The sequence below is a fragment of the Myotis myotis genome, unplaced genomic scaffold (assembly GCF_014108235.1).
Source record: "Myotis myotis isolate mMyoMyo1 unplaced genomic scaffold, mMyoMyo1.p scaffold_m19_p_21, whole genome shotgun sequence".
Taxonomy (NCBI): domain Eukaryota; kingdom Metazoa; phylum Chordata; class Mammalia; order Chiroptera; family Vespertilionidae; genus Myotis; species Myotis myotis.
The window spans coordinates 8,492,759-8,514,680 of NW_023416326.1; the positions used below are offsets into that span (position 1 = coordinate 8,492,759).

The 21,922-nt window shown below is 41.7% G+C and overlaps 1 long non-coding RNA gene across 1 annotated transcript in view; it reads left to right on the forward strand.

Moving 5' to 3' along the window:
- The window catches only part of LOC118678844, a 73,793-nt gene extending 59,733 nt beyond the window's left edge, over window positions 1-14,060 (forward strand). Inside the window, exons 3-8 of the long non-coding RNA XR_004975048.1 lie at window positions 488-569; window positions 3,462-3,558; window positions 5,258-5,493; window positions 8,929-9,107; window positions 10,890-10,951; window positions 13,869-14,060. This is a non-coding gene — a long non-coding RNA (uncharacterized LOC118678844). The remainder of the gene's footprint in view (window positions 1-487; window positions 570-3,461; window positions 3,559-5,257; window positions 5,494-8,928; window positions 9,108-10,889; window positions 10,952-13,868) is intronic.
- Window positions 14,061-21,922: the final 7,862 nt, after the last annotated feature.

The following is a 21,922-nucleotide window of genomic DNA, read 5'->3' on the forward strand; positions in this document are numbered from 1 at the left end:
AAAATGACTTTAGCTGTCTTGGTGAAGTTTAAATGTTTTCTTTTGTTTATTGGGGAGATTTAGAAAAGGTTCATTTATTTTTCAAAGGTGTAGTATAAAAATAACTTTCTATAAATCAAGTATTAAACTATTTCTAAGTGAACATTATTTTACAAATAACTGCAAACTAGTATTTTCCATCCTATTTTAAAAAACATCTTGAATACAAACAATACTTAGGAAATAGAAATATAGAAGAGGACTCGTGGTAAAATCATTCAAGGGAGGTTATGTTCAGTGTCTAAAAAATAGAAAGAATTCTCTAACTTTTTATTTGGTTTTTATTATATAAAAGCCAGGAGATGCCTTCTCTTCTGATACTCCCCTTTCCTGCCACCAGGTGGCAGACTTTTACTGCAAATCTAAATTCCTGCCTGGCAGTGTAGCGATAGGTATTTTATCTGTAAATGCTCACTGTCCCGAAATCATTTCTCTTTTTCAATTCCAGCACACGACTTAAAAACTGGCCTTTGAATTGAACTCGTAGACATTGATTTAGCCCTTTTCAGACCCACACTCACAGTTTCTATGTAAGTACTCCTCTTCCGGTTCCCTCTTGTGAGATTTGTATTTATTTTGAGATGTCTGTTTTTGTTCCTACATGCACATCAGTAAGAGAGCTCTTCGTTTGAAAAGAAGTGACATAAATTTATGGCAAAAATAAGGCTATATTTAAAACAACATAGAAAAAAATGGAAAATGAAAATTTAAGAATATAAAAAGTGGTTTTTTTTAATTTGAAAAAACCTGGTGGGAAAATACTATTTGAGTATATTTTTTACATGAAATCTAACTATTGCATGGGTGTTATTTTTCACTAATATCTAAAAATATATATGCCAAAATTCCTAATTTTCTTATTGGAGAAATAAGTATAATTTGATTTAGCATATTTAATTTAACATTTTTATTTTTTTATTTTTTTATTTTTTTTTTATTTTTTTTATTTTTTTTTTTTTTTTTTGTAAGAAGAATTACAGTTTATTAATGGTAAACAGCTTTTTTTTTCTTACACAAACTTCATTCCCTTAAAATTAAATTAATAATCCATTTAGTGACAGAAAAAACACCCTTGGTGGATACAAACTAGATTTTCCTAACTGATTTGGATTAAAAGCAAAAAATAAAAATAAAAAAGCCATATCAGAAACATGTTGACATAATCAAAAAAAAAAAAGCAGTTGTTTACATTTTTGGGAGTCATTATAAATAAGTGAATGACATTTGAATGTAAAGCTATTTTTTTGTTTCTTAAAGATAGTCTCATTTTAGCAATATTGGGACTTATAGAAAGTTAAACTCAAACTTTAGTATACCTTAATTTAACATTTTTAAATGGCAAAAATTAAACAGAATTCTATACTTTTTATTTTGTATATACTTCGGCTCAAATAAATAAAAGTTATTAAAATTATATATAACTCAGTAAAAGAATAAATTTATATTGTGTTGAGAATATTGAATTTAGTGTAAGACTATATTTCATGTGTTTAAAGGATCAGGATTTTAATTTTTGTATATAATGCCTGAAATTAAATAGTAATATAGTCTAAGACACAATATGTAAAAATAATGAAAGAACATCAGTATTGTAGTTTTTATGTATATTAAGACTTTACTAGGTGCTGGTTTAATTAATATCTGATTCTATGCGATGCATAATCTAAATAAGAAGTGTGTGATTGAAACAGGATAAACCAGAAAAAAAGCAGGTCTTGTTTAGATCATTCACAACATTTTTGTGTTTTTTCTTTTAACATGACACATAAACCCTGTCATAAGCGTACGCACTGAAGTATCTTAGAAAACTGGTAAGGGCACATACTGGCCACAAGAATTTATGTTTCCGCTGTGGCATTTACAATAGTAAATTGTAAAATTACTAAATAACGAGTTATGACAAATTAACAAAGGACGGTTATGTGAAAAGAAAGAAAATCAAGCAGAACTTGCTGGAATGTGCATGAGGGAACTCCATTATTTAAACCCAGTCTCCCCATCCTGCTAGAATCTGCCTGCCTCTGGGCAGTGTTATAAAAAATGGTGAAATTAATGTTTTTCTCCTCCTCTGGTTCTGTGAAAACTTTGCATTCCATTGTTCTCCCCAGTTGGAAAATATCCATTTCCAAGAATTGCTGAAACTGACCATGGGTTGTCCTAATTTCTTTCTTGATTGTTTTTTATTTTGAAAGAGTTCAAAATACAAATACAAAAAAAGACTTTGTTATTTTTCATTGTTCATACCGTTACTTCTCAATCACAAATATATTGCCATTTCGTGAAATAGGCTTCTGGAATCTTCCTCTTTTTGACATAAACTAGACAAATTTATCATCGATTTTTACCTTTAATGGGGCGACTAGATGTCCCTTTTGATGCCTCTTTCAATCTGACCTCTTTTAACGAATATCCACGTGTACCTTAGGACGTGGATAAAACTTTGCTTTTCCTGATAGTCAGGAGTTAACCCCCATCATTGAGACTCTGGTCAGATTTTCATTTTAGAATCCCGAGTTTGCTTTCGCATGATCTACGCAGGGGCTCTGCTTACGATAATTGATGCATCCCACACTTCAAACCCACTGATCACACGACAGTTATGGGAAGGCATCGTAGCTATGGCAGGGTCGACTTACATCAGAGAAAGAAAAAAAAAAAAGGATGGAGACACCACCTACCCCCTTTAGATTCCTGCAAAATGTGAAAGAATTAGGTCATACCATGTATCAAAATAAAATCTCAGTACTGACCTTTCTAGACTCAAAATGTTGCCCTGGAAATATAAAAGTGTAAAACATACATCATTTGAGCCATATTTGCCTGCTTGAGAAGGAAAATATTTCCAACTTCATTATCTTTCTGTACCTATTTTTCCATTAGTAATTTTACAGTGTTAAAGGGACTGAAACACAGTTTGAACTTAAATGCTTAGATTTAAGTGAGAGTCCACAGAGAAGCTCTGAGAACCCCAAATATGAAATAGAGTATTTTAAGTGAACTGGCTGAATATTATGAACAAGCTGGCTTTTCTTTAAAGCATGTAGATGCCCTATTTCTTTATTCCAGATACTGTTCTATGAAAACAAATACAAATATTTTTAAAGCCAATTGATCCTATTTACCTATGATCACTGTCCCGAACACTTTGTTTTTACTGAATTTTTACCAAAATCCCCCAAAATGGATACAGACAGAGCTGCTTTTATATCCTAGTAATATTTAATAAAATAGAGGCTCTTTGGTGAAGGAAGGACTGGTTATACAAAGCAAACTGAAGTAGCATTTTTATTTCATAAATCATTTAAGGGCTAGTAAGGAAAGAATGGGTTTTTTTTTTACTTTTGTTCATTTCATGGAACTTTCATTACTACTGCAAAGCTTAAAAGCAATAATTAAGAGTAACATTGTCATTTTCTTCACAGTGGAAAACATGTTTTGTCAAGTGAAGGGGATATTTCTCTAAGAAGCATTCCGAAGCAGCCACACAGAGCTACAGGAAACGAACACTGCAAAAATCAGGTTGAGTCCACTTAAAGTTTATTGCGTATGAAACGTATTCTGAGCTAATAGAATCGTTCCTGCGAATTACCGTCTCCTGCTATGGGAGGGCGTTTATCTGGTGGGAGAAAGAAACTTAGGGTTTTCCTGTCAACTGTGAATATTCTTGATTTGGCTGAGGGGAGTCCATCTCCCAATCCTCATATCTTCCCGTGAAAGGAAACCTAATTCATTAACTTTTCCAAACGCTTTAAAAGTTTCTTTTCATCCGGGACCACTTTGACCTTCTTTATCTATACCACTCGAGAGATCAGAAATACAAATCACAATAAGTGATAGCCATTCGTTTGTGGCTCAGAAGCCAACGCTAAAGGTAAATTATCTCTGTACCGAAAGACCCATATTCTAAATGAACTGCTAGGCACGTGATACCGTGATGACGAGTATTCTCAGACCAGCGTCATGTTATTTTTAAATGTTTTGATTTTTAAAATGTGAGACAAAGTAGTTTCTAAAATGGTGTTCATAACAAAATGTGTTTTTAAAAATAGTTTCTAAAATGGCGTTCACAGCAAACTGTGTTTTTAAATGTCCTTAGAGAATTTACTTGTCTCTCTTCTCTCATTTATGTGTTTAAGCCAAATATTAAAAGCAAAGCTAACAAATGAACAATCCTTAGCAGAAAAAATGGGAGAAATAAGTCCTTTAGGCCTGGACAAAAATGAATTAAATTTACATATATGCCTTTTTACTGAATAATCTCTTAATACTTAGAACATGAGTATAAACTGCATTTTAAATAATTCAGTGGGTAATATCAGATGCATTTACCAAGAAATTTTAATCACTATCTAGAACTATTTCTATTTAATACTGCAAATAAAATTATCATTTAAAAGGTTTACAGTTCATTTGTTACAAAATCATCGCGTTATAAGCCAAGTAATGTTATGCAGAGTATTGATAGAAACAGAATGGGATTCTTGTGAGTCATATTTAGAATATATTGGAATTTTGCAGAGACAGTAAACAAATAATGTAAAGATTTTTAAAGATTAAGACAAATGAAGATGATATTTCAAGGTTACTTATGCTTTGGGGTGTTGCTATTGAATTTTCTAGATGTCAAATTTACATTTTTTTTAGTTTCACAAAGCTATGTTATAGGTACCAAAGGGGAGGGCAATATAAAGTGAGATTTCTTTGAACTTTTAAAAGATAAATGTTAATATAAATGATGTGTTACTTTCCTTAGCCAACTGACTTCATTAATGTGAGAGAAAGTAATAAATCTCAACACTAAGTTCTTAAAATAACGAAAGTTAGCATTATCTAGAAAATCTATTTTGAAGAACAACATTAGTGAGAAAAACTGTAAAAATCCATCCATTGTTTTAGAACTGAATCCCTAAGAGATATCATGGTAAAATGTTCTTAAAACTTACCTAATTTTCTATTAGCTGTGCCTGTCCCTTTGGTCTCATATAGCATTTAGGTTTTATATGCTCTAATGTAATACACTTTACTGAAATTATAAAACATGTAATATTGCCCTTAAACAAATATATAATGTAAACATTTCAAAGTACAGTAATCCTTCAAATGCCTCCCTCAAAAAAATGATTTAAAAGATGTAAAAATAAATTTCGACACTATAACATCACTGTAAGTTTTGCATCGACTAAAACATGTATTCATTGCACACTTTTATTTCCCATAGTTTGTTGAAATAGAAGACACCCCTGCATGGACTTTTGTTATTCACTCTTGTAGAAAAGACTTCCCCCTTTTCAAGAATAACTACCATCCTGAGATCACCCTCCCTTCCCTTCCGTAACTGCCACCATTGAGAAGCATTTGTGCGGCCCTGAGCTCACCAGGCAGCACCTACAGTTGGTCTGTACCTGACAAAGTCTGGATTATGTCTTCAGTTTGCACGAGGCTTCCTCTTTCCACGTGAGTGATTTTCCCTACTTCCCTGGTTTATTTCCTTAACCACCCCTTTCCAGATCTGTCCCAGGAACCACAGTGGTGAGGACAGACACCGGGTACCTAGACATTTTCCATGGTCACCTCGTAAGGATCTTGCGTTACTTGGGGTGCTTTCTCGTGTCCCTCTACTGTTTCTCCCGTGCTCCTTCCTTAGGGCTCTTACCTAACGGGGACCCCCCTCTCTGTTAGCTGTTGATTTTATCACTCACCCCCCAAATCAAATGCTGAACCGCTTGAAGGACTCCTCCCGTAAAAGTTACTGTGCCTGTCTCATTTCTGTAGGCGGATATAGTAACTTTAATTTAAATATGGGATTTCTTGCCCTAGCCGGTTTGGCTCAGTGGATGGAGCATCGACCTGCGGACTGAAGGGTCTCAGGTTCGATTCCGGTCAAGGGCATGTACCTTGCTTTCGGGCACGTCCCCAGTGTGGGGTGTGCAGGAGGCAGCTGATGGATGTTTCTCTCTCATTGAGGTTTCCAACTCTCTGTCCCTCTCCCTTCCTCTCTGTGGAAAAATCAATGAAATATATTTTGAAAAAATAAAAAAATGGGATTTCTTGTTGGGAATAGGTGCCCTAAAGCAATCTCTCTGCGTTGGGAACCGGGGTATTCTTGTTTCGTTTCCACGCCCCATCATCATGATGCCACATAAGGTGGCACGGAAGAGGTTTGGTAACTATAGGTCCACACAGTGGCTTCCTGTGTTCATGCCCATTTCCTGAGCAGGATTTTAAGGAAAAAAGAATACGCAGAGAGGAGCCCCCCAAAATGGTTGGCATTTTTTTTCTCTCATTTGCATAGCAAGATTTAATTTCCATCCCTTAAATATGACGAATTGCCGAGATTTTCTCCAGTTAATGCTTTTAACAGCTCCCAATAAACTCCATTAATCAGGCGAGCTCCAGGCCCAATGTGCAGCCGGGAAGCAGCTAATTTGCTTGATGAGACCCCGACTTTGGTGAATAAACAGGTGGATAATCTGAGGGCTTTATGGCCTTAATTACAGTCTAATCAGTTCGGCGGTTGGCAGGCAGGAGAGGAAGAAGAAAGCGGGTGGTGATGGGGGTAGGTCAAAGCTACATCTCCTACAAGTGGAGACCTGCACCCTTAAGACACCTCGCTTACTTCTCCAATGGAGTTCCTCGTTTCCTTTCCATTTTTTCTTTTTCTGTCTCCTCCCCTCTCCTCTGTCCCTCCTGCTTCTATCCCCGCTGACCTGGCTGCCCCCTGGGCCACCAGCTTCCCGCCTCTGGCCCTGCGCCCCCGCTTCTCCCTCCGCAGCTTCTCCCTCCGCCGCTACTCCCTCTTTCCTCCCTTCCTTTCCCGGCCCCCCTGCGCCCCCCAGGGCCTGCCCCCACCCCCTCCCCGCCAAACAGCCTGGCCGTCACCCGCAGGCCGCCTGACAGATCCCGTCAAGGGCATCCCCGCTTTGAAGGACGGACGCAGCCTCGGCATATGGTCCAGGCCCCAGATGTGTCTCCCTTCCCTCCATCCCGCCTCCCCTTCCCCTTCGCGGTCCGTTCGCGCCGCCTGCCCTGCCGGCTCCGCGCGCCCCAAGTTCATTGCCGGCGGAGAAGTAGCTTTCTGCCCGCCAGGCTTTTGTTTGCCGGCTCCCCTTTCAGCCGATCGGTGATCAGGCGGAGGACCGTGAGGTTCCTTTGAGCCTCAGGGTTTATGGGGAACTCTGCGCGCAAAGGGAGTCCCCCCGAGTGAGGCGCAAAGGGGCGCACCCCGCGGGCTGCCCGGGAGAGGACGTGCGGGGCGGTCAGGCGCTGGCCCAGCTCTGTCTAAGGGCCCTCACCCTCTAAGGGGTGAGCTGGGGGCCTTCCGGGGGGGCCCCGCACCGCCGAGAGCTGGGAACCCCTCTTGAAAGGAGTGGAGGCCGCCCCCTCTCCACCCCCCACGCCTGCACCTCCAGGCCCCGCAGACAGACTCCGACTCCGGCTGCTCAGCTGGGGCGGGGGTGATGGCGGAGCGCCCCCACTTTGGGGATGGAAACTGCCGCGCCTTGGACGGCAGGGGAGGGGGCGGCCAACTCCAGGGGCCAATCCATCCCCCCAGGCCACCTGCCGGGAAAGGGAGCGACAGGCCCCGGAGGAGGAGGGGGCGACCCGCGGCCAGGCCGGGAGCAAGTGCCCCCAAAGCTCCCGACTCCCAGCCGAGCGCATGGCCCGCGGATCCGCCCGCCTGGCTCCCCATTTTGGGGCGCCAGACCTCCCACCTGGGGTGGCCGGTGGCCTGCTGCCCAGGACAGGGGCTTAGGGTCTAGAGAGGCGCGCCCAGCTGGCCACCAGGGCTTCGGGGCGAAGGCTCTGCGTTCTTGCGCCAAACTGGCCCGCACTTGACTTTATTCCACACCCTCAGCCTCGTCCCCGCCCTCCAGGCACCCGGAGAAAGCAAACCCGACCCCCTTTCCTTCATCAGCCGCCTCCGTCTATTTATATTCGCGCAACTTCGCTGGCGACGGGTCAGCAAAGGCGTGGAGCCTGGGCCAGTCCCCGCGGTGGGGACAATGGCGCGAAGGGACCTGTGTTTGCACACGCGCCACCCTGGGAACCCGGTCGTCCTCCGACTCGCAGCGCTCCGCACCCGCAGCCCCTCCATTTCTTCCTCCCGATCCCACTGGCCTGCACTCAGGGAAAGTGAAGGTCACAGTCCCGACGAGGAAAGATAAAGGGACAGGACAGCGGTCCACAGTCCACTCACTCGCCAGCACAACATTTTTTTTTTTAAAAAAGTCCCATTGCCCCGGGGAATGGGTTCAGACCAAGTGGAAATGCTAACCTGAGAACTGGAGTTTACATATCCAGATTGGCTGTGTTTTTATTGTTAATGGTCTCCCTCCTGCCCCTTTGGGGAAGGGGAGTGAGTTTTCCATCAGTGTGGTGGGTGTTTTTCTCTTTGTGAGACAATCTTGACAGGTAATCTTATTTATTTTAACAAAAGCATTCATGTAAGTTAGTTAAGAACCCCCAACTCGAATTATGTGAACACTGTATATAGTACAATATAGTATCAATATGTTTTTCTTCTGTAATAGAAAAAACACGGTTCTACTAAGAAGGCTCAACCCCAAACCCGAATGCTGTAAAATAGGCACTTTAAAAGACATTTTCACCAATGACATGCTTTCAGGAACCGGCTGAATTAGCTGAAAATGATTTAAACTGTATACACTGTAATTGCAATGTCTTAAAAAGCAGATGATGCCACTTAAACCATTTAAATAACTTGATTATGATATTAAACCAGAGGTTTCCAAAATATGGAGGGAGAACTTAAAGCTGGAAAAAAAAAATGGATCCCTTGCCACCCTAAACTACGTCGGATTAGACTGCCGTTTCGGACAATCGGTGAGCTTTGACCTTTTGTTCTTGTTCTTACATGTGATCCTAAAGGAACAGATATCCGTTTCATGACTGGGTGAGTGAGACGTCTCCAAAGGAATGGCCGTGGTCAGCATCCCGGACTCATCAGAGCTAAATTACCGCTCGATAATATTGCATTTTGTGCTGCACGGATGCTCTCGCACACCTGAGCGGACCGGGGCGCTCCGCTGTCTAATTTCTCCTTTGTGGTACGTCTCGATAATCAAAATGCATTATTATTTCTCTTTCAAAATACAATGGGGATCCCTGCTTCCCTGCCCCCAAGTGCTGAAAATTCTCAAACAAATACAAATGCGCCAGGCGCCAGGCGAGGCAGGCCCCGTGTTCAGCACTCAATCATGGCCTGTCACAGGTGCAACCGCTATGCATTATCCTGCCGTGATGGATAGAGTGGGTCTGGGCTGCCCGGGGAGCTGGGGCTCAGGTGGGGGTCCTGTCATCTGGGCTCCCTTCCCCACTACCTGTGGGGAGAAGGGAATGCTTTGCAGGGATTGGCTGTGGCGTGAGTTTTAAATTTTAGTTCCTCGTATATAGAATAGGAAGGTCATTTTTTTCTAGAAGTTCAGTGTAGCGCTGAGCTTGATCTCAGCATCAGCTTCAGACTTCATTTCGTGCTGACCACCTCATTTCCCATAATTACATTAAGTGTAAAAGGTATTTTCCTTAAATCTTAGTTTGATTGTGTTTTCTTTTTTGGTTAAACCTCACCCAAGGATTTTTTTTCCCCCCATTGATTTTTAGGGAGAGTGGAAGAGAGCGAGAAAGACAAAGATAAACATCGATATGCAATCAAGGTACGCACCCTTGACCTGAATCGAACCTGGGACCCTTAGGTCCACAGACTGAGGCTCTATCCACTGAGCCAAACCGGCTAGGACTTAAATCTTAGTTTTTAAACAGAAAAAGAACTTAGACATATTTGATTTAATGTATATATACATATACTTAAGCTTAAGTAAACAACTACCTAATGTTGAACTTGATGTCTCTACATGAGGTAAAAACTGTACTTGCATCATGGTGAATCACTTTACTAGACAATGAATGATTCATCCTTTCATTATATGCCATTCAATAATCCACTAACATAGGAAATACCATGTCAGATAAAGCAGGGATTTTTATCTTAGAAATTGCGGCCCTATTTCATATTAGCTGGGCACCAGATTTTGGAGTCTGCTTGCGCTATGATCAGTCAAGATCTTAACTAATTACTGTCAGATCAAAGTTGACAACGGTCTCACCAGTGTTCTGTAAAACCCTCTAGGTCCTTCGTTTCTTTTTGAAATGGCTCAAGGCAAAATGATTTGCATGAGGAGGTCTCAGATTTTAAAATGTGGAACTTCTTTCATTGGGATTATTAAGTGGCTTCCAGTGATGCCCACAGATGTTCACAAGCCCACTGAAATGCTCTTCCATTTTTCCTCGTGCTTTTTAGGTTCAGCCTGAGAGATGGAATAAAATGGTAGAGCTGGAGTGGGCAACACAACAACCTTTATTTTATTTTTAAATATATTTTATTGATTTTTTACAGAGAGGAAGGGAGAGAGAGAGTTAGAAACATCGATCAGCTGCCTCCTGCACACCCCCTGGGATGTGCCCACAACCCAGGTACATGCCCTTGACCGGAATCGAACCTGGGACCTTTCAGTCTGCAGGCCGACGCTCTATCCACTGAGCCAAACCGGTTCCGGCCACAACCACCTTTAAAATGTTCCCTTTTTTGGACACCAGAATATTCTTTTACAGCAGTACATCTGAATTTTATAATTATAGCAAATATTAAATGTGTCCAAAAAATTTTGCCAATTAGATTATATTCTCAAACACAAATTTATGCTTTTGTGTAGTTGTCTTACACTGGCAAATTATATGTAGAAAGGATTAAGCATTTTAGCTGATAAACATCTTTCTAGAAAGCAGGCCTGTACCTCTGAAGCATTTTTGTTTTTATATTCCACCTATTATAGCAACAGTCTGGCGTAATCCAGGAGTTTAAACAACCGATGGGCCAACTGATCCACAATTTGGGGTATTTATATAAGAACATTTTTGAAGATATCTTGATAAATCAAGTTCATTTATATTGCCATTTTCTCTGTTTAAAAAAGTAAGAATTAAAACGGAGCATAAAATGGTACATGTTTTCTGGTAAGCTTCTAATGACTAGAGAATTAGTGATATTTGAGCGATTGTGATGCTGAATAAACGTGTTGTTTGCTGTGTTTGTGGATAGATGATGTGTGAGTGTGGTACAGACAGTGCCAACCACTGTCTTTAAGAAGAAGTGCATTCGTTTCATTAAAACAAGACTCCCCTCCCCCGCCCCTACACATACAGAACTTTAAATATGATTTGGATGACCTTTACAAATTGTAGCCATCAGAACAGTCCAGTTTAAGAAGCAACTTTATATGCACACGACTTCATTGTAATTAGCATCAGGCTATACTAGATTGATAGCTAATTCTGCCCATTTCTTTTATATTAACCATCATGCAAGACCAGTAGTTATATAGTGTTCACGATACAGAATGTTCCTTGAGCATGCCGTCCATTATTATAAGATGAAAAGGTCCTCTTCCTTATATTATAATATCACTGTAATAAGGTTCTCATTCAATAAGAAATAACTTTTATGTACACGTAGAGAAACGCCTGCTGTTTTCTAGAATAGCATTGAGTTTCTGCTCTGCTTCGACTTACACTTACGACTTACCAATGAAGTGGATACAGACAGAAAGACAATCAGACTAAACAACACAGACACCTTATGAGGGGGTGAAAGAAACTTCGGCGGGGGGTGCGAGTCTGTCTGTCCTTTTTGCACTGGGTTTTTGACATCTTGCTTAAAGAGGATAAACAGAGACCCAAAAGTTGATAGAGAAGCCAAAAAGATAGCACACAGGAGGGAAGTGAACCTCCTTTTGCCTTTATAAATCAGTGACACACTCAGAAACTGGCCCACAGCTGCCACGGTGGCCGGCCACTGGGTGTGTCAGCAAAGTGCAGAAGCTGTCAGAGGGAAATGTGTTCATTGTCTTCATCGCTGCTGGTTGTGAGATGACCTCAGAGGCAGGAAAGTGATAGAGAGTACTGTTCAGTGAATAAAGCATCTATACGTTTCCATTTTCCCCCTCAAAAACACACACACACACACACACACACACACACACACGGGCATTCTTTAAGGAATGCTGTAATACCACATTGGTGGGAGTAAAAAAGGAAAAATTTATATATATAAAACAGGAAAAGCTGGAGTCTCAAAATGCATTTGGTCTGCTAGAAAACTGCATACTATCTTTTGTTTGTTTGCTTCCATTTTTGTTTTGGGGGGCTGCAGCACCTCACTGTCAACTTTGGGTTGAGAGCGAGGCTAATGCCTTAAAGATACAGGTAGAAGGGACAAGAAGCCACAGGGAACCGACCACCGCCGAGCTCTCCACCGGAAAGCCACGAGTCCCACTTTCCTACATCATTTGTTTTCCCCAAATCCCCGTGCAGCTATTTTTTTCTTTTTGTTGAATGTCTTTTAGCTTTTGATTTCTTTGTGCCTTATAGGCTGGCTGTCTTGATTTTTTTCCATAAGGTATTGTGCACATAGCTTGTTTGTGCAAATTTTTTTGAAGACTGGCATAGTGATTTATTAGTAATAGGATTAATAATAATATACACAGGACTCTTTCTCAAGTGAAAGCAATATAATTAGGATATAGAGCAGTGATGGCGAACCTCTGACACACGTGTCAGAGGTGACACGTGAACTCATTTTTCTGGTTGAATTTTCTTTGTTAAATGGCATTTAAATATATAAAATAAATACCAAAAATATAAGTCTTTGTTTTACTATGGTTGCAAAGATCAAAAAATTTCTATATGTGACACGGCACCAGAGTTAAGTTAGGGTTTTTCAAAATGCTGACACGCCGAGCTCAAAAGATTCGCCATCGCTGATATAGAGACTGTGGAAAAGACAGGATCCTAGTGCCTGTCTGAGAAAGAGGCAAGTAACATGTAACCAAATCAGGATACAGACCATCTACCCTTTCAATTCAATGCATCATCTCAGAATATTATACTTCCTTGCTTCCTTGCTAGCTTAAGAGTAACTTAGAAAGTTTTTCGTTTCATGGAAGAGAGGATGGGTGCTTATTCAAAATATAGGAAAGCCAAAATGAAGTGTCTGTTTGTCCTAAGTGAAAATGGAGTTCCAAGAAAATGGAACTGCTCTTAGTTGCAAGTAACAGAATCCTAGAGAAACTGGCTGAAACCCAGAGCATACTCAGGTTAAAACTGAGTGGTCTTTGGGCTGGCATCTGTTAAGGCCTGAGTAGCTCAGTGATTCATCAAATGTCTTTTTCCTTCTCTTTTCCTATTTTCAAAAGTGCCAGCTTCATTCCAGGCCTAGCTTTCTCCTAGTCCCGCAGAAGCTCTTAGACCCGCGTGCTTGCTCGTGCATAGGAAAAGAGAACATCTTTGCCCCAGCATTTTTGCAAAATATGAATAAATTTTGTATGTCTATCCCTAATCCAGATTTGCCATCAGTGTGTTAATGAGTTAGTTCAGGTTTCGAGTGGCAGTATTAGAGCTGAGGATGCAGTCGGCATCCTTGGAACCACAAATATTAAGAAGGAACTGACTTCTGAAATAAGGGGCGAATAAAGGCTGTTGTAATCAAGGAGGACTTCTTGTATGAGGTGGCACCAGGCTGGCTGAAGAAGGGCTGGTTCAGAGGAAAAGAATAAGCATGGATAGTGGGAATCAAAGTAGTCCTGACGAAACTAAGGCATTCATGTTGGAGAGTACTGTCGGTGTTTGGGGTCACCTTGTACGGGAGACACCAGCTTAGATTTCACGGGACAAGCAATAAGGAATTATTCAAGATTGGTTGAGTGTATAAGTATCCCCTTATTCTACTCTGTCCTTTCTCAAACCAAATTACACAGGTCCCTGGTTTTTTTTGGAGCAAACAATTATGTGTGAGGTGCTGGACATGCCAAGATGAAAACGCAGAACCAAGTTGAGAGTTTCCAGCTCAGTAACCTCCATCCAGGTACCACCATGCCCAATCCCTGTGCAACTTCTACCACACTAAGGCATTGATTAAAAAGAGAAAAATGGCCCTAACCGGTTTGGCTCAATGGATAGAGCGTCAGCCTGCGGACTCAAGGGTCCCAGGTTCAATTCCAATCAAGGGCATGTACCTTGGTTATGGCCACATCCCCAGTAGGGGGTGTGCAGGAGGCAGCTGATCGATGTTTCTCTCTCATCGATGTTTCTAACTCTCTATCCCTCTCCTTTCCTCTCTGTAAAAAATCAATAAAATGTATTTAAAAAAAGAAAAATGTCATAAAATAGAATTTCGTGTTTTTCTAGAAAATAATCATATTCCCTGAATCTTTAGATCTTCTGATGTAAATAGGCCTTGCTTGGTCTCTGGCCACATTCAAATAAACCCTAAAGAGCTGTGTGTGCAACGAAGAGGTTGAGAAGCCTAAGGTAGGAGAGGACTCAAGTATTTTTTGGGGAAACAAAAAAATCAAAACCCCAAACTTGCAGCCATGCCCTACAGAGGAAGGTGCAAGGCTCCGGGCAGCCCTCCTGTCTCCCAGGGGTGGGCAGCCTGGCCGCCCACTTCTGGGGGAAGGTGACAGGCGGGGCCAGGCCGTTGACAGCAGGTGAGTGATTGCGCCTTCAGCTTCCTGCCGCGATCCATCACGCGGCCGCAGCCGCTGAGGAATCACAGCTCCAGCAAGGTGCTGAGCCCAGCAACATATCATTAAACAAGGTTACCGCCGGCAGATCTGTTCCCATGATCAATCTGGTCAATAACCGTTCCACCTCACTGTCCACCCCCCCTCCCCCCCCAACATAAACAAGCATTAGGGAAGCACTTGCAGAACAATGTGAGGCCTGGCGAAGTCTTCATTTCTCCCGTGGCATTCCGCAAGCTTCTTTCAAAACCCGTGTAAATCATGAAAAATAACCTTTTCTGCAGGATACATCCTCCGGCAGGTGCTCTACCCGAATCCCATATTTTATTACCTGATACTGACTGATTTTTTTTTTCTCTCCAATTGATTACCGAATAGCATCGGGACAATTTCTTTCTTTATGTCCCGTCGAGTCTGCATAACTCACTAGTTTTTTCCCACGTAAGAAGTCCCAGGTGAGAGAGAAGTACGGCAGCTATCGCTGTTACGGCTCAACTTGAGTTCTTGTGTTTTGCATTTAACTCTTCACACTCAGTAGCATTGGATTCTTGCCTGACAGGTAATATCTTGGCTTCTTTACTGTGTCGTGGAGACTGGTTAATAGTATAATCATTAGGATTTAGAAAAGCGAACAGGAATAGCATGAGAACAGTCTCTGGGACTCTCTGTTGGTGAGTTTGAAACAAAAGGCCTTAGTATGTATGGGAATAAAAAACCACCAATGAAAAAATCCACAAGTGAGAGGGATTATTCCAGAAAAAAAACACACAACAACACACAAGACTTTCCAAATATAACCCCTTTCTGGCTGGGTCCCCTTGAATATTTTAGGAATTTATGGCTGTAAGTATATAGCCATTGAATTAAAATAGGTTTATATGATTAAAATAGACACACTGGTTTTTGGCCTATTTTATTGATATATTGATCAATCTATTGGGAATAATAAAGTAGTCCTGATGAAACTAAGGCATTTATGTTGGAGAGTACAGTCAGTGTTTGGGGTCACCTTGTATAGGAGACACCAGCTCAGATTTCATGGGACAAGCAATAGGGAATTATTCAAGATTGGTTGAGTGTATAAGTATCCCCGTATACACTCTGCACATTTTTTGATCAATAATTATTGATTAATATATCATTGATTTCAGAAAGGAAGAGAGAGAGAGAGAAACATCAATGATGAGAGAGAATCATTGATTGGCTGCCTCCTGCACGCCCCACACTGGGGATCAAGCCCGCACCCCAGGCATGTGCCCTGACTTGGAATCGAACTGTGACCTCCTGGTTCACAGGTCGACACTCAACCACTGAGCCACCCGGCTGGGCGGTTCTTGGCCTTCTTAAAAACAATGATAGTTTACCTAACAGAACTGATTAACTGATTGTGGAGAAAAATCACAAATCTGAACTCAAAATCCATTCCAACTTCTAAAACTTGCATGACTACAAAAATAAAGTTCTTTTCCCTACCTTTAGGCAAGGCCCCCTTACACTGTCCCAGGGAGAGGGAACAGATTTCTTTTTTAAATCCTTCCAAAAGAGGGTTTCTTAAAAGCCCCTGGTAAGTAATTGCATGAAATAATAATCCAGATAGAAATTCAGTTGCCTAAACTAGTCTTTTTTATTCAAATCATTTCCTTCCATCCATCCATCTTCCTAGTGGAGATGAATTCCAAGTAAGTGTATTTCTGTGTAAAACACCATTTAAATTAAATGATTAACTTTATCTTAAGCATTTGTGGATGGAAGTTAATTCCCTTAGATCAGCGGTACTCAACCTGTGGGTCGTGACCCCTTTGGCGGTCGCACAACCTTTTCACAGGGGTTGCCTAAGACCATCTTGCATATCAGATATTTACATGACGATTCATCACAGTAGCCACATTACAGTGATGAAATAGCAACGAAAATAATTTTATGGTTGGGTCACAACATGAGGAACTGTATTTAAAGGGCCAGAAGGTTGAAAACCACTGCCTTAGATGCTCAAGGTACAAAACATACCAATGGCTTGATAAGTCCGAGACTCCTTGCCAAGTAAAACTATAAACATTTAGAGAAAGTAGAACTCATTGTTGAGACTTCAGAAACATTGTTTCTCCTTAATGATGGGTGATATAGTTCCTGCTTAATAATGGGTGATATAGTTCCTCCTTAATAATGGGTGATATAGTTCCTGCTTAATAATGGGTGATATAGTTTCCTAAACATGAATGGAATGCACTCAACATTATTGTTTAAAAGTGTTTATTCTCTAGTCTGTTTATGACTATTTGTGGAGTAATCCTTGCCAGTGAAGCGATTTTTTAGAAAAACAGCTCACCTATATTGACCATTAAGAAGCTGATTGCCTATGGGTGTAGATTAAAAGTGTACATTATTCTTTTAGAAAATGTGTTAGTCTATTCTATTCTAACGTGCGTTCCAAATTCCCTTCGAGAATATCATTTCATACATCAGGGCTGATGACATGATAAAAGTGTTATAGATTGGGAGCTCTTAATTCACATATAAGAGAAAAACAGCAGAGATTTCCAGTAGGTCCCGGTTCTATCCTCCGCTTAACAAATATTTATCGAATGCCCACTGTGCATGAGGCACTGTGTCTCCGTTTTTCCTTATCTTAAGTCCGTGGTCACAGATTACATTGCTATGTTCAGAAGATACTAAATCTGAGTCATGTAGTTGAGACTTAATTTGGTTAAAACCTAGATGACTTATAGGCGAGATGCAATATTCATGGCAGCTTGGTAATGGGCTTAGGTGGCTCCTATGGTACAATAATGCAGAAAAATGGGAGGAAGCGATTGCTTCCATAATACACTATAATTTCACTTAGGCTCTGCGTAGATACAGTCATCAATAACTCCGTAAAAACAATTTCACATCTAAGCATCTAACGACAAAAACGCCTCAACTCTCTTCAGGAAGGTGATGGAAAAACAAAGCATTCCTTCTATCATCCGTTACTCTTCTGCCATTGATTGAACTAATGACTGAAACTCACATTTAGAAGGACATAAATGAAAAGCCATACAGATAAATGAAAATAGATTCATTATAGCTGGCTGTAAAGAATGCTTTTGTAGCATTTTTAAATATAAGATTATTTTCAAGCATTAGGAAATATCCAAATAGTGTTAAAGAACAGTGTGTCATTTTTAATTCATAAACATTTTCTTTTATCACCCTGGACTAGATATATGTTCCTATTTAAGGATCTTGTGAAACCTCCCCATTTCTGTGTGTATATGTGCGTCTTTTTATGTTTCCCGGGGTGCCCATTGAAAAACCCCAGGTGTGCTTCTCACAAATTAGATAATTTTCAAAAGCCCTCCAACATAAGAAACAATCAAACTCACTTAAGTTTTATTCTCAGTGGAAATATTAGAGAGAGTCAGACAAATACGTTAGAGAGTCTATCATGACATCTACCTCTCATTCTTCACTCACACATCTTTCCTAGGAATTGCTCTCACCTCAAATCACATGCGTTCCTGGGAAGGCACTGTGAATCCTCAGAGTCACTTAATCAGTGACCATTTCAGCCTCCTTCCACATTTGTTTTTCTGGGGGTCATTCCCTTCAGACGCCGTGTATGGTCAATGCAACATCTACCTATATAAAAGCCTAATATGCAAAGTATCCCTTTGGGAGTTTGATTGCTTGCTATGATGTGCACTGACCACCAGGGGGTGGCACACAATGAAGGAGGCCCTGGCTGGCAGTCGGCAGCCACTAGGGGACCCTACCCGTGCACGAATTTCGTGCACTGGGCCTCTAGTATCAAGCCTTGAGCTTAACAGAAATCGACCCCCTTTCCCATCTCTGGTACATTATATATTACATATTGGCATGAGATTCTGGGCCAACTTATGTATTTTAGGCCATTCCCTTCTGACTATTTTGAGTTCTAATTTCTTCTCGGTAATAACATATCACATATGTCCTTTAGGTACAACAAAACAAGCCCCCCTCCGAGACAAAGAGAAACGGGTTTAGCTAAGCACGGATGAAGCTCTGGGTGGGGATTAGGAGTTCGTGGGAAGGCAAGATTTTTGTTTTTGTTTGATTTTTAAATTCTCTTCAAGACTGAAAGCAAGCACGCGGAGACATTGCATGTGGATGACTTCAGCGCTATGGAGACCGACATTTCCTACGTGTTTTGGATGATGCTAATGAGAGGTCAATCAGGTTATCTCTAAAGACTTTGTCTTGAGTGTCCTGTTATGACCCTTTAACTTCCGGCCACCAGAGCTTGCATACATCCTGGTTTCTGCCTGTTAAGTCAATGACCAGTAGTCAGCACACAGAGGCCTGGGCGCCCCGGTAACACCAACTGGAAGATCCCCCATAGATATGATGCCGGACTTAGAGGCCTTCAGTTGGTAACACTCTGACCTAAGTTGAGATTATAGGGTCATACGGGGTACCTCTCCCTCCCCAACATCAGGCGGCTCTGTGGTGTGTTTGTTCTCATTTCTGCATAGAGTTGTGCGCACCATGGCAAAGCAAGACTAATTGAGGGTTCCGTGTGCCCCATCAGCCATGATGCATGAAGAAGGCTAACCGTGAGCAGCAGGGACCTGCAAGTTCAGGCCCTTGCCATTCATCTCACTAGAGTAGACAAGCTGCAGGATCACTTCCACTAAAGCCCTAAATAAATACACTTGATTTTGCCGCATTCCTGATGTTCTGCTTGCTCGCTTCATTCAACAAACACGACGGGGGCCTTCTGCAGGCTCTGGGGTAACTGGGAGTCTAACAACACAGCTCCAGAAGCTCAGAGTCGAAAGCAACTACCAGAAGAGGAATGAGACCATCCCAGGGTTACATGGTAAGAGCAATGGCATGGGTACGCAGAGGGAAGGTTCCCCGAGTGTAGGAGTCACCCCGGTTTTGGGAAGGAGTTAGTTAATACTTTAAAGTAGGAGACTGCCCCACCCCCCATACACACACCAGAGAAGCGGGCAAAAGGAATAGCATGTAGAGGAGATATGGATAAAGCCAGCCCCCAGCCCCAGCAAGTGCAATAATGCTGGTGAGCCCAGATATAATGGCTTGTAGAGAGACAAGGCCTATCAATGGGCAAGACTTCTCTTTCCTCAAGAGATGGGCTGAGAAGTCTAAATAAAAGGCTGAAAGGGAGCCAAGTAACTCATCTGTGGCCTTAGGAAAGGATTTCCCCTCCTTGGAAAGAAGACTTTAATGTAAGGCACCAACATGTGTTTTAAAAATGTGTTTCTCATAATATCACAATTGTAAAAGCAACTAATTCTCACCGTCACTTCTGAAAAGCCTTGCTCTTCCTTTATTGGACTGGCTAAGACTTCCAGGGCAGTGTGAACTAGGGGGCGTGCAATTGCCGTCCTTGCTTTCTTCCTAGCGGGGAAACGCGTTCTGTCTTTCACCACTGGATAGGCTGTTACCTGGAGGTTTTTCAAAGATGCCCTTGATCAAGCTGAAGACATTTCCTTTTAGAACTAGTGTTCTGATTATGATCATAAAGGGCTGTTACATTTTAAATTGTATCAAATCCCTTCCTGAATTTATTGAGATAATCATACAGGTTTCTTTATCTATTAATACGGTGAAGTACATTGATCGATTTAAAAATGTTAAACCTTGCCCAGCTGGAGTGGCTTGGTCGTTGAGCATTGGCCTATGAACCAGGGAGTCACGGTTCGATTCATCGTCAGGGCACATGCCCGGGTTGTGGCTCAATCCCCAGTAGGGGGCATGCAGGAGGCAGCTGGTCAATGATTCTCTCTCATCATTGATGTTTCTATTTCTCTCCCGCCCCTCTCTTCCTCTCTGCAATCAATACAAATACATTTTAAAATAATAAATAAAAATGTTAAACCTTGTATTTCTGGCATAAAGGCCACTTAGGGTAGATTATTGTATCAGTTAGGGTTTGATCTGCTCTAAATCGTACACAATGTGGGATTTATTAGAGGAACTTAACTGTAGGGAACTGTGGGGGCAGTCCAATATTTAATGTACATCTCCTACTTCTCCCCTTGGTGCTGGGACTGGCCCAAGAGCCTGGAGAACCCGGAGGAGGAGAAACCACATGAGCTGGAAGAGTCCTGGGCTTGGCGGCGGCCCCAGGAGTGGCGCGTGTTGGCCAAGGACTCGGAGAACCTGGAGGAGGAACTCTGGAGGGAGCTGGAGGAGCCCAGGCTCAGCTGCCGCTTCCAGGGCTGCACACTCTCGTCCTGGACTCCGAAAATCGGGCAGATCCAGTAGGAGCTGAAGGAACGGAGGGCCCAGAAGGCGAGCTAGCAGGTCAGTGACAGCGTGGTGCGCAGCCATGGCGCGCAGGGAGCCCCGTCAGCCTGCCACGCGGGAAGGCAATCGGGCGCATCCTGCCTCCTCGCAGACCTCTCTCTTCGAGCTAATGCTAACTTCAAATCAGGGGAGGATGAGAGTTCTGAAAACTCGGTTCTATAATCACAGAAGCTCTGCATTTTTTTTAGACCTTTTCTTTGGTGCTTCAGTTTGGATAACGTCTATCGCCATGTACACGCATTCACCAATCCTCTCTGCAGAATGGCATCTGCTATTAATGCCGCACAGTCCGATTCTCATTTAGGATATTGTGTTTTCCACCTCTAAGTTCTATTGGGTTCCTTTATTCCTCTCCTCAGTGTAGCAGTGTTTTCTTTTAATCCTTTGAGCGGGTTTCAAATAGCCCCTCAGAGTCCTTGTCTGCTGGCTCCTCCATCTCTGTCGTTTCTGAGTTTCTATTGATGGGTTTTTCTTTCTTTAAGGGTATCATTTCCCTGCTTATTTTGTATGTCTGATCATGTGTATTAGATGCTAAATATTATGAATTATACACTATCAAGTGCTGGATTTTATTGTGTCTATTTAAAGACTGTTCTGGTTGGAAGTTAAATGAACTGAGGATTCTTTTTTAGACATTTTAAGGTGAGCCTAGAGCAGGGTAAACTATTCCTATGAAGACCTAGGTAGTGAATATTTTAAGCTCTGCTGATCAGATCCAATCTCTGTTGCACACTCTATATCCTTCTTTCTTTTCTTTTCCTCCTCCTCCTCCCTCTTTTATGTTCCTTATTTTTACAGCTTTTTAAAGATGTAAAAAGATTTTAGCTGTGGATCCATACAAAGAAAGGTCAGGGACTGGATTTGACCTTCGGACCATTCTTCCTCAGTCTCTGATTTAGAATATTGTTGACTCCAGGCCTGGTTTACTGTAGCATCACTACCCAAGCCTGACCTCTTTGGGGTCTTCAGTGCAGGCGCCTCTCAGACCT